This window comes from Octodon degus, unplaced genomic scaffold (assembly GCF_000260255.1).
Source record: "Octodon degus isolate 3935 unplaced genomic scaffold, OctDeg1.0 scaffold00161, whole genome shotgun sequence".
Taxonomy (NCBI): Eukaryota; Metazoa; Chordata; class Mammalia; order Rodentia; family Octodontidae; genus Octodon; species Octodon degus.
The window spans coordinates 6,527,093-6,540,673 of record NW_004524737.1 but is presented as its reverse complement, the minus strand read 5'-3'; the positions used below and the strand labels follow the sequence as shown (position 1 = coordinate 6,540,673).

At 40.2% G+C, this 13,581-nt stretch overlaps 1 pseudogene; it reads right to left on the bottom strand.

Annotated features, from left to right (window-relative positions):
* Positions 1–7,435: 7,435 nt before the first annotated feature.
* Positions 7,436–8,461, bottom strand: LOC101560813 (annotated as a pseudogene).
* Between the last annotated feature and the right edge of the window lie 5,120 nt (positions 8,462–13,581).

The following is a 13,581-nucleotide window of genomic DNA, read 5'->3' as shown; positions in this document are numbered from 1 at the left end:
TTCTCCTTCTCCTTCTCCTTCTCCTCCTCCTCCTCCTCCTCCTCCTCCTCCTCCTCCTTCTTCTAACTTCTTTATTTTTTCCTCTTATCCCTTTTAAATGTTTTTCCCTCAGGGCAACATTGCTCTATAGAGTGGATATTTACTGCATATCAGTCTCTGATGTCTCTCAGATGTTGGTATATAACTATAAATCTTGTACCTAAGTTTAAAGGTAGAAAGCTAACAGTTATCACAGTTTGTCATTTTCCATTCTGTGTTTGATGCTATTGTTATTACTGATTCTACTATTACAAGCCTCTATGCAGAAAACAAACTTACAAAAAATAAAAGCACAGAGTCAAAATGTAACCACCCACAACCCTCAACTCACCCAAGGCAAATCAAGGGGCACAGAGGTGGAAGAAATCAAAAGCCACCGAGTTGAATTTTCTGAAATGATTGCAGCAGCAGTAACCAAACAGAGCAAAACTAAAGACAGATCATTAAAGCAATGATAACCGTATTGAAGGAAATGATTCTTGACAAAAATAAAACAGAGATAAGTACAGAGATGACCATAATAAAGGAAATAGTAAATAACACTAGAGTAATACAGTGTAAAAGAAAGAGAAGCATAAGAATGAAATGCAAACCATGGATGCTCAACATAGAAAGAATAAATAGGGTTCCATAAAACAAATTCAAATCCAGTAGATTAAAATTCCACTGAAAGTATTCACAGGACAGTTAACCAAGTGGGGATAGAACATCAGCTCTGGGCTAGAGTTGTGAATGGCACTCATCAAATGAAAGAACTCTAAAAGTAGAGAAAGACCAAGCTGAGCATGGTGGCACTTGCCTGGAATCCCAGCACCCAGGAGGCTGAGAGAAGGGTTGCTGTGAGTTTGAGTCCAGCCTGGGTTACATAAGGAAATTCAGGGCTAGCTTAACCTACACAGTGAGACCCTGTCTCAAAAAATACCAAGAAGGAGAGCAAGGGACAATGAAGAATCAGTCCAACAGCTGCTAGATCAATGATGCAGAGAATAATAGTATAAGATTATTTGAAACCAATGAATAATGAGAAGATAGTATGTAGGTCATAAAAAAAATCTATGCATAGAAGTAATAGTAGAAAACTTTCCAAGCATGGAAACAGAATTTGAGCTACAGATAAGTGGGGTATAAGGATTGCAAATAGGATCGGGGGCATTTATATAAATATGTGAAGATTCCAGAAATTCAACACAAGAACAGAATATTAAAAGCTGTTAGGAAAAAGAAGTAAATCACCTATAAAGCAAAATCCATTAGGACCATGGAAAATGTCTTAGCACAAATCCTTAAATCAAGGAAAGCTTGGAGCAAAGAATTTCAAACTCTAAAAGAAAGCAACTTCTAACTCAGGTTGATGTACCCAACAAAATTATCTTTTAAATTAATGGAAAAAGAAGATATTAGTATGATAAAGAACACCTGAAGAAATTCATGACCACCAACACAGTATTCCAGAATGTTCTCAAAGATGCTCTAGAAAAGACAATGAAGACAATTCTAAGAATCCAAACAGAAAGAATCCATCAGGTAAGGCAGTCAATTAAATGGAAGAGAAAGAAAGGAAACTAAAAAACAGAAAAATACCATCACAAGGATATCAGTTATAACCATCAAGTTAAATGCTGTCCTTTCACCAGTCTAAAGAAACATTGACAGAATGGATCAAGAGACAAGATCTAGGCTAGGGGGATAGCTTGGCCATCTAAGTGCTTGCCTGGAAAGAACAAAGATTTGGGTTTGATGCCCAGTACCTCATGCTGCACTCTCCCTAGAAACCCCAGGCACACCCTTCCAGGTGAGGGCATGGTGATGCATGACTGTAATCCCAGCACTGGGGAGGCTGAGACAGGAGGATCACTAGTCTGAGTTGCATAGTGAGACCCTGTACCAAATAAATAAATAAAAGATTTTTTAAAAGAAAGAAACAAGACCCAACAATATGCTGCATTCAAAAACTGCATTCATCTCAGAAAGAAATTCATACAAAATCAAAGGAGGGAAAGCAATACTCCATGCCATAGGAACCTAGAGAAAAGCAGGGAGCCACTATTCTTTTTGTAGACAAAGTGGATTTCAAGTCAAAAGTAATCAGAAGAGACAAAGAAGATCACTATATACTTGCTAATGGAACAATCCAAGAGGAAGAGATAACAATCATACAAACATGCACCAAATACTGGTACAACCAACTATATGAAACAAATAACAATGGGTATGATAAATCATATCCAAGCACTAATACAGTTATAATGGGGACATTAATACCTCATTGTCACAAACAGACAGATCAACAAGACCAAAAAAATCAACAATGAAATATCAGAGCTGAATCAAAACTTTGAATGTACTTAGTAGATATCCATAGAATGTTCCACCTACCACTGAGATTGCCATCTACTCCTTAAAGGACTAACATTTAGAATATAGGAAACATTAAACATATTGGATGCCCCAAATTTAAAGACCCAATGCAAAAATGGGCATCTGAAATGAAAAGACATTTCTAAGATGCAGAAGTACAAACAACAAATACATATGAGAAAAAGTGCTCAGCGTCACTGGTTATTTGAGAAATTCAAATTAAATCAACACTGGGATTACATTTTGCTCCAGAAAGAATGGCTATCATCAAGATGTCAATCATTAACAAATGCTGACAAGGGTTTGGGGTGAAAAATCCCTTTTCCATTACTGGTAGGATTGTAAATTGGTAAACCACTATGGAAATCCCTGTGTAGAATCCTTAAAAACTATGCTAGAGGTTCCATTTGGCTCAGCTTTTCCCCCTCTAGATGTCTTCCCAGAAGGAGTTAAGAGCCTCACCCCATGGTGATATATGCACATTCATATTTATATCAGCACAGCTGATGATAGCAAATCTTGGAAACAGCCCACATGCCCATCAGCAGATGCATGATAAGGATATGTTGTATTTATATACATTGGAATGTAATTCTGCTATAAAGAAGGATAAACTTGAGTTGTTTTTAGGTAAATGGATGTATCTTGAGACCATACTCTTGAGTGAAATAAATCAGACACACAAGTTTAAGTATAACATTGTTTATCTGGTGTGAGGTAGATCCATAATGGGGGATAGATATTGGGATGTAGGAAGAATATGTTCAAATGGAAAAGGGAACAAGGAGGAGGGAAGGAAGAGAATGGGAGAGAAGAATGGAAAGAAGATGAAAGTAAAGCACCTGCAAACGAGGAGGAGAAGAAGGGCTGAAGGGAGGAGAGGGGAAAGGAATGAAAGAAGAATTAAGATAAATAAGGCACAAATTTCCTACAAGGAATGTAATCATTATATATGATAAATACATATTAATTTAACAAAATAATTTGAAAATAATGGATAAGAAGACTTGTGTACTAAAGGCTAAAAACATTAACAAAAGAAATTGAAAGAGACACAAATGAATGGAAAAATACCTGACATTCATAGACTGAAACAATTAGTATTGTTTAAATGTCCATACAACCAAAAAAATCTGTATATGCAATGCAACTCTTATTAAAATTTCAGTAACATTTTTCAGAAATAGGAAAAAAAATCCTGAAATTTTATGGGATTATAAGACTGAATATGCAGAGCAGTTCTGAACAAATATAATAGTACTGGAAGCCTTGCAATACCTAACTTAAAATCTACTATTTAGGTAACAAAAACACCATAGTATTAGCATAAAAACGTTGATAAATGGAACAGATGTAGGAATCCAGAAATAAATCAAGCTTTTGTAGTCAATGATTTGTTAAATGCATTTAGTCCAGGGCCTAGAGGGTCTCACTACACAGAGCAGACTCATAGTGATGCTCCTGTTTTCAGCCTCCCAAGAGCTGGGATTACAGGCGCGCCCCACCATGCCCAGTCTCAATTGCAGTCTCAGCACACCCCTGGGCACAGCTGGCACAGCACACTGGGGATCGAACCCTGGTCCTTGTGCCTGCCCAAACAGGTGCTTCAGTCTGCTGAGCTGTCTGACCGGCCCCAGTCAATTGATTTTTGACAAAAATGCCAAGAACACACAATGAAGACATATGCGTAGTTTTAGGAAAACTGAATGTCTACATGCAACAATTAAATTAGACTCTTTTCTCACACCATACACAAAAATATAATCAAAGTGGAATAAGGTTTACATGAAAGACTTCAAATTCTGTCTACTAGAAGAAAATGTAGAAGAAGAGCTACAGGACATTGCAGGCAATGATTTTTGGAGGTTAGCTATAAATGTATGGGCAACAAAACCAAAAATAAGCAAGTAGAATTGCTAAAAATATAAAAGCATCTGCACATGCAAGGAAACAATCAATGAAGTGGGGGAGACAACCTGTAGGATGAGAGAAAGTATGAAATGTTTTCAAACCATACATCAAAGGGGTAAGGTCTAAATTTATAGAAGGAATTATGGCAAGAGTTTTTAAAATCCATTTTTAAAATAGAGAGTAAAACTACATAAGCATTTCTCAAAAGAACATACACAGATGCAAATGGAAACAGGCAACAAAGCAAAGCAAAAGAGACAATGGAGCTCAAAATAAGCAATCACAAGGAAAATGCAAATTAAAAGCACAGTGAGGGCTGGCCAGATAGCTCAGCAGACTAAACCACCTGCTTAGAGAGCACGAGGCGGCCGGGGTTTGATCTCTGGTTTGCAGTGTCGGCTCTGCCCCCGGGGTGTGCTGAGAGGGCTATTGAGACTGAGCGTGGTGCTGCAGGCCCGTAATCCCAGCGCTTGGGAGGCTGAAAACAGGAGAATCACTATGAGTCTGATCTACATAGTTAGACCCTATAGACCCTGCAGGCCCTGGACCAAATACATAAAAAAATAAAAAATAAAAATTAAAAGCACACTGAGGTGCCATTTTGTACAATTAGATGCCTATTACCTAAAAGAAGGAAACTGATAGTTGTTGAGCATGTGGTGCAGCCATGTACACCATTGGTGGGAATATAAATTAATATAATCATTATGGAAAGGTGCATGGAAGTTTCCCAAAAACTTGCAAACACTCCATAAAAATACCAGTATCATTCTCCAAAGAATGTACAAAAACAATTCCAAAATACATACAGAAGGATACAAGTCCCAGAAAAGCCAAACTATTTATGAACACAAAGAGTAATGGGGGAATGACAATAGCAGATTTCAAAATACACTTACAAAACCACAATAACAAAAACAGCATGGCACTGGCACAAAAATACACATACAGACGATTGAGGTAGAATAGAGGATGCAGAAACAAACCCACACAAGTACATTTTTGTTAAACATCCCAAAAACTTTGTTTGGAGAAAAGACAGTCGCCTTAACAAATGGTGCTGGAAAAATTAGACATTCACATATAGAAGATTGAAAAAAGATCCCTGTCTCTCCCTCTGTGTAGGAAAATACTGAGAACAGATCAAAGACTTAAATATAAGACATGACACTTTGAAACTGCTCAAAGAAAACACAGGAAGCAGGTGCAGGCACCGGCCTCCTGAATAGAACTCCAACAGCACAGGAAATGGTAAGGAGAAGAGACACACTGGATGGCATCAAGTAAAAATGTTTTCTCACAGCAAAGTAAAAAGAGTGAAGAGACAGTACACAGAGTGAGAGAAAATCCTTGCCATTTACCCTTCTGACAGAGGAGTGATATACAGGACAGGTGGAGGATTTAAGACTTGACACTAAAATTCAATAAATGTACTAGTGAACTGAATTGATATTTTTTTTAAAAAAGGAAGCAAAAGTGACCAGAAGATATTAGCATCTTTAGCCCTCAGGGGACTTCAAATCAAAATGACACTGAGATTTCATCTTCACCCAGTTAGAATGACTATTTCCAAGAATACAGAAACAGAAACAAGAAACAAAAGAGCGCCACGCTGGTGTGCACGAGACTAAGGAGGGATGCTTCTATATTTTTGGTGGGAGTGTAAATTAGTGTTGCAACTGCAGAAATAGGCATGAAGATTCCTCAAAAAATTGAATTAGTGTATGGCCCAGTGATACCACTGAAGAGTATGGCAGTTTCATTTGTCATCTTTATTAGGATATATTACTTTGCAAAGCAATGGATTTCATTTGGCATATTTATAATGCATTTACCATACTTTGCTCATTTCTACCCATTATTCCCTTCACCCTTCCCTCCCCACTCCCAATTCCATTTCTCTTCTCTAATAGTCTCCCTTCAACTTTGATATCAATTCACTTTCCTCCTAGATTCAACTTATGAGACAAAACGAGCAATATTGGCCTTTCTAAGAAGCTTGCTTATTATACTTCATGTGTGAATCTCTAAATCCATCCATTTTCCTTCACATAGCATGATTTTGGATTTTATGAGTGAGTAATACTCCATCCTGTATGTATGACACATTTTGTTTATTTGCCTGTTGATTGATTCCTAGGCTGTTTCCATATTTTGCCTATTTGCAAATTTTACTACAATACACATGGGTATGCAGATATCATCATAGCATATTGATTGAATTCTTTCAGGTATATACCAAGAAGTGGTTAACAAAAACATTTCCCTTATTTTAGAGAGCAGTCACAAACAGGATGATGCTGTTAACAGTTTTATTTTTTTAAACAGTTAACACTTGTATTTATAGGTCAAACAAAAATCCAGTCTCTTAAACCCACAAGATCTCCCCAAGTGTTTGGCAAGACTCATTCTGGGGTCTGTGAGGAACCCCAGTGAGGAGAAGAGGCAGAGATGTGCTGTTGGTTCAGTCTGCCCTGCTCCTCCCACCTGGACTCCCCTAAAAAGAGGCACTACTAGTAAGGACAGCACTGGCCCCACTATGCGGGCCACCAAGTTCTCCTACAGAGAATGCTTCCCAGTCCTGGCAGAGCTGGTGTGACCCATGGACACCACATGAACCTACACACCTCTGTAGGAAGTGAGGCACAGGAGGGTGCAAGTGTGACACCTGTTGGTGAACAGAAATGACAAAAGACACACAGGATGGGACAGAGGGACACAGGATGGGACCACAGTAACTAGTCAGTGGCCTCTCTGGTGCCCTGAGGTCACAAGAAAGTAGATTCAAGTCACCAAGAATATATGCTGACTACCTGCCAACTTGGGAGGACAAGAAGGTGGCAGGGTCACTGAACTTGTCACAGGTTATAAATACTCAGGATATCTGGCTCAGCAGTGTAAGTCAGCATCTTCCCATGAGGTCCCAACACTCAGCAAGGAGCTGGTTCTCTTCGGGAAACCAGGTGCCACCACGCCTTGGTCTTTTGCGAGACAGCACCACTACCACCACTGCACCACACACAGCCCCCCTCACTCTGTCTACAGATTTCAAAGTGGGCAAGTTAAGAGAAGGCAGGAGGAGAGGGTCAGGAGTGGCTGTAGAGCAGGCACGGCCTTGGGGTCCCTCCTAGGTATCGTGCAGGTTGCTGTTGCTCAGGAACATCTTCTCCCCAGGCTTGAAGGCCGGCATCCCGAGGTAGGAGCAGCTGGCACAGTGGAATGCATCAACCAGGTGGCAATTTCTGCAGGCGGACTTGGGCTGGGAGCTCTTCTGCGCCTCTGACTTCTCCTTCTCCAGTTCTTCTGCAAGGCCACATGTGCAGTTCTTGCAGGCCTTCCTCTTCTTCCCCTTTTTACAGGAGAGGCCTGCAGGGATGCAGGATCAGGCTTTTTCAAATCTGGATCCAGCAGTTCATTTGAGTCAATGAGATCATGGGAAACAACTGCAAGGCTGACCCAGGAAGAGACAGAGTGTGAGGTGTGGGGCATGCTCTTGTCCTCCATACCATTGGCTGAATGAGTCCAGCTTAGTGGCAGCAGGGTCCACTGCAGGCTTCACTGAAGGAGAAGCCTTCTTGGGAATGGAAAGTTTGAGCTGACTAGGCGAACCCACTTCCAAGTTGGGCTTTTTGCCTGTCATCTGAATAGACAGCAGACCGTTGCTGTGGTAACCCAGGTGTTCCTGGACAGACTGAATTTCCCCTGGGTTTAAGGACTCCCTCTGCAGCTCTTTCACTTCCACAAGACCAGAAAGAGTCAAGGCTGAACACAGTTTAGAAGCCATCTTCACTTTGCTATTGCTAACTACAGCTGTCTCTACTGGCTCTTTTGGAAAAAGACACCCTCCAGGCTGAAGGATCCGGGCTATCTCCGCCAAAACCTCAGTACTGTGCAAAGCTGAGCTTCCTGGGACTACACCCAACAAAATAATGTCAAAGCTGGATTCCTTGTGGGCAGATTGCAGCAGTTGGTTGATGTTTTGCATAGACACTTGGTCCTCACTGCCAGTTAACACTTGAAGTTTATCCACCAGATCTTTCAGAGCCTCTGTGGGGGCTGAGTTATCCCAGATCACTGCCACCAGCTGGCCAGCTGAGATCCCAAACTCTGCCATTCCTGTAGTGTCCACAGGCCTAAAAGCCACTGCAACCAGGCTGGCTTCCAGCCTCGCGGTAATCACCCCATCCGCGTCTCCTGTTAACAGTTTTAATCAAGCAACTTTATGTCCACAGTTGAAAAGATCAAATGTAGATGTTAGGGACTGCAGGCATAGCTCAGGGGCACAGCACCTGCTTAGCAAGCATGAGGTCTTGGGTTTGATTCCCAGTACCAAAAACATTAAATAGCAACAAAGAAAGTAGATGTTGCAGGATAGCTCATGCAAGGAAAATGGTTGGTGTCCTTTCACATAGTGGGCAACTCCTCCAGCTCTTCTTTAAAATAATCTTTTCATGTTGTCATATGTGAACCTTGGCCATAGCTCTTGTTCCAGCCAAGTAACACACACAGAGTATATACTCTTGTTTGGGTCCTGTGCTGAGGAACTGCAAAAAGGAAAAAGATGTGGCCTCTCCCTGGGAACTTCTGAAACCTCAATCATATTTCTAGGAGTAAAGTCACTTCTTCAATGAGACAGTAGATGATTAGACTTTTGCTACAGTTTCTTTAAGAGTTAAGGTCATGTCTCTCAAAAGATCATCTAAGTTTAGTCAAATTGTTTGTTTGAGAAAATGGAGGAATTTGTATCTGAAGTTTATTTGTGAACGCTGAAAAAATTCTGCTCCAGTTAAGACAATGATCCTGAGAATCTTCAGCAGGTTTTTGAAACTAGCAGTTAATTAGTAGGATTCTCAAGCTGACTAACTATATATGCCATTGCCTGTGAACTAAGCAACTGCACTGAAGGTAGCAATGTATACTACTAGGGTCATACTTGGAATGCCTGTCATTCTGGTCTTCTAGATATGTACTGCTTATCACGTCGTACCAATCGCTGCCATACTGTTTCTCAAGTAAATGTCTTTAAAAAAAACAACAACTAATAAATGAAAACAAGAGAAAAGAAAAAACATGTCACAGGACTGTCCTGCTACAATGTTGTAGATGTTTAGATTTCTAAATTTCTGTGTAAAAATATGTAATTGTTTATTCCTTTTTAAAAATATTTTTAATTTTTTTTTCTTCACATTCTGTAGGGACTTAAAGTTTAACATATCAATATTTGATGGAAATTACCTGTTCCATGTTATGCCTAAGATGTTTGATATTCAGACAGATAGTGAGGTTAAGCTCAGCTGCATATGTTGTAGGGTAATAATAATAAGCTTCTCCTCTGGAGGGTTAACAACCTAAGTTTACAGACCAAAAATTAGAGAAAAAGGAGGTCTGCAAGAACAGCCAACATTTTGGCTCTAGCCTTTCAAGGTCAAGGAGGACTCAGGACATAGGAGAACCTGTACTGTAATATCCTGTAACTCAGTTGTGTCCCAAACTTTCTGATCAAGGAGATTATGGGGCCACAGAGGAAAGTGTGCCTAAGGAGAGTCACATGGAGAGAAAACATTCGCTTAGGTTTCACAGAGAGCAAATTGGCCAAGCAATGGCCATGACTCATCCACAAAGCTGACACTGACAAAGGATCTACAAAGTGCAGAACTGGGTTTCAGGATAAATCCTGAGGATACTTGACTGACTTTATCAGATAAAAAGTTATATTTCTTGTTACATAAGTCTTGCTTTATCTTGGTCTTAACCATCCAGCAGAAAGGTTAAAAACAAAAACAAAAACAAAAAAACAACAAAAACGAAGTATAAGGGGTGAAGCCATGTTGGTATACTGAGCTGTAAAGAGCTCAGGTCAACAACTTCTGATATTGCCAATCCTGAGGATGACCCACTACTATTATGGACTACTGGACAATATTGGAATATTTTGCTGAATTCACGTACCTACAATATTTAAGTGACAATGGAATACAACTTCTCTGACAAAACTAAAAAAAAAAGGGGATTCAAATGAAGGACCATTTTGTATCTGTACATTCAAAATAGTTAGGATAGATATACAACTACTTTCTCTTAATTCATTGAGAAGAAAGATTTGTACTAATAGTGTTTGGATAGGATATCATGTCTGCGACTTGTACTATGAATAAACACTATGAAGACAACAATATGCCATGTATTAATTATTGAAACTGCCCTACTAATTGGTTTTGAAACCATCTCATTGTATTTGTTTCTCAATAAAATTATTTAAAAAAGAAAAAAATTCTGTTCTAAAAGAAAAACTGTCATGGTTTTTTAAACTTATTTGAAATGTGAAAGCTAGGATCCTTCTCTTAGTACTTGATTGTAGTAGCCCTGAAACCACAGAATTCAAGGGAAACCAGGCACATGATCACTTTTCTGATAACTATTCCTCTTTATCTCACACATTGGACATTTCCTCTATCTTTTACGTATTATCTTTTTTATTAGAAATTTCCTTGCGTAATGGCCTCCTCACTATAGATGAGAAATCAGAAACAAAAAATATTTTCTCAAGTAAGCAACTACTTTGGTATTAAATGAAGTAATAGAAGCAGGTGGTACATACTTGGCTTCCTTTTCTGCCCACTGCACAATATTTGTGGCCTGCCTTCCATGTGCAAGGTACAGGGATGTGCTGCTATCAAATGACATCATCTGGGTATTGGTTTCAACTTCCTGATTTTATGTGCATGATGTTTTCCCCTGTTAATCACCTTGGTTCTTCTCATCTACCCACATTATCATGTGACCCTTATGTGCTAATACACATAGCAGATATTGAATTGCAGGGTTAGTGGGAAGTATGCCATTCACTTGATTGATTGCTTGTGACTTACAGCCATGGTTCCTCCAGCTCACTTAAAACTTTGTGTTGGAATAAATGGATCAGTGTGTGTCATGGCTTGGGGTTTTTGCAAGCTCAACAATATAGTACAGGGCACATTTTATAATAGTATTTTATAATGAATCACCCAAGAGTCACATACTACAAGTGTAGGAAACCTATTCACACACTAAATACTAAAGAATCCAGCTGAGGGCCTAGAGCTCATAATAATGCCTCCCAAAAGTCCAACTGGAGGCCTAGAGCTGACAACAAAGTCCCATGTAGGCCTGCTTCATGGATCTGTGCTGGAAATGCCTAAAGGTCATATGAAGTCTATGTCAGTGAGATGAAGGATCTTTCTGAGCAAGCTGAGGAATCTGAACTGGATCTGGGAAGCAATGCTCAAGGTAAGCACCAGAACTCCCCTAAAAGTGCCACAGCCGTCCTCAGCAACAGTGAGGTCCCAAGCTCCTCCAGCGATGAGGAAAGCTGAGTTCCCATCAGGAAAGCCAATGTGACAAGCTTCTTTATGAGGCTGAGCAGTGCAACATCTTCCCCTCTGGATCCAGGAATCAGTGTTCATGATGAGGACCCAAACTGCTCTAAAGTTCATTGGGAAAGCCAACATGACAAGGTCCTCCAGCAGAACAGCCCAAGAGAACTAGCAGCTTCCCATAGCTCCAACAGCATCTCCACATGGCATCCCTAACAGTGTTTTTTGGCAGCTTCTCCTGTTCTGCCTTTGTACTGCTGGCAACAATCCTCAGGCGGGCCTCCCGCACCCAGCCCCACACTGGGTTTAATTCAGTTGGGTGTAATAAGTCGACCACCTGTTAGAAATGTACTACAGAATGAATTCTGTGAGGTTAAATCTATAGAAGTGAAGAATAGTGACTTGTACCATTGAATGGTGGCAGTTGGTGGCAAACAGAAAGTTCAGGTATGTGCTGTACTTGGAAAATAAGAAACTGAAAACAAAATAAGTGGCTCATACATAGGGACTTTATGACTTACCCAAATCAGAACATTTTTGAGGATGAATAGTGTGGACTGTAGCTATAAACCAGGACTGCCTCTGGTAAGTCAGAACAGAACTAGAGTAATTTGAAAAGAGAGAAAACAAACATAACTATAGCAAAAACCTAGGGAGTTCAGGAGGCCCGATGAGGTTTATAGGATTGCCCAGACAGAGATGTGATCTCCTTATATAATTGTGGTCCTGAAACTTAAACTGATGTTCGTGGTTAAGGGACAAAGTAATCAAGTTCCAAGTCTGGCTATGTAGATGAATCCCCGCGTGCTCTAAAGCCATTGTGTTTTCTCTGCACCATGTTGGTATCTCAGGGCTAGTGTGGGTATGAATAACTAATTCCATGCTTCTGTCAAGCAGGGAGGGTTTGGATAAGAAAACCTTCTCTGCATCCAGAGTTTCTACTTTCTTCCAATAACAAGGGAATCAGAAATTTTATCTCCACGCCAGATTCAGCAGAAATTCCAGGGCAATTCACAATTTCCCTAACTATTTAGAGTTACTGGCTTGGAATTATTTCAACTGTCAGTGAACATAGTTTGCAAGGCTGTAAGGGATTCTATCTTCTGAAAGTTCTGGCTGGATGCATAATGCACAGACATAAAACAGATTAATAGCACAGAAGAATACACATTTTTTTTCAAGTTTATATGGTACAGAAGCTCTTATAAGGAAATGAAGACCCAAAAACACCTCTTTCATCTGGGAATTTCATCTTGCTTTGAAGAAACAAAATGAAGGTCAGAATAATCTTGAACCTGCTGTTTTTAAAAGATGCTTTCTTTTAAAAACAGTATGCCAGAACTCTATATTTTAGAATGGCATATTCTTAACTCCTTCAAGGTTATTAAATGCCTGGGCTGTACGTGGCAGTTAACAGAATGCGTTTTTCATCTAACATTTGCAAAGTACGCAATGCGTTCAGTTAAGGTGTATTGACTGTCTGCTACCTTATTTAATTGTATGTTCTCCCATGCTAGGAAGCTAACCAACTCACTCAAGGTGACAGCTGAACTTGGGTTTGGTGAGGAGCTAACGACCTGGGCTTTCTTCTTGTGCTGCAAACTGGTACATGTAGACTCATCATCCGGTACGTTGGGACAGGTCTATTGTTGCCCTTTTTTGGCAGGCCTTCGACAGCCACATTCCTTTCGCTAAGATATTGCATCACCAGAGGTTGGCAGAGAAAACAAGAAGCGAGTAACCCTGAAGGCGACCGGATCCCTGACACAAGCTCCCCTTCCTGCACACTCTTGCAGCTGCAAGGGCAGCCTGCGGCCCTTACTCAAAATGGCGAGATCAGCGTCAGCGGCCTCCTGCCCTTCTCCATCATGGCGACTACGGGCGCGCCTCCCCGGGTGCTGGAGTCATGTGACCCACACAA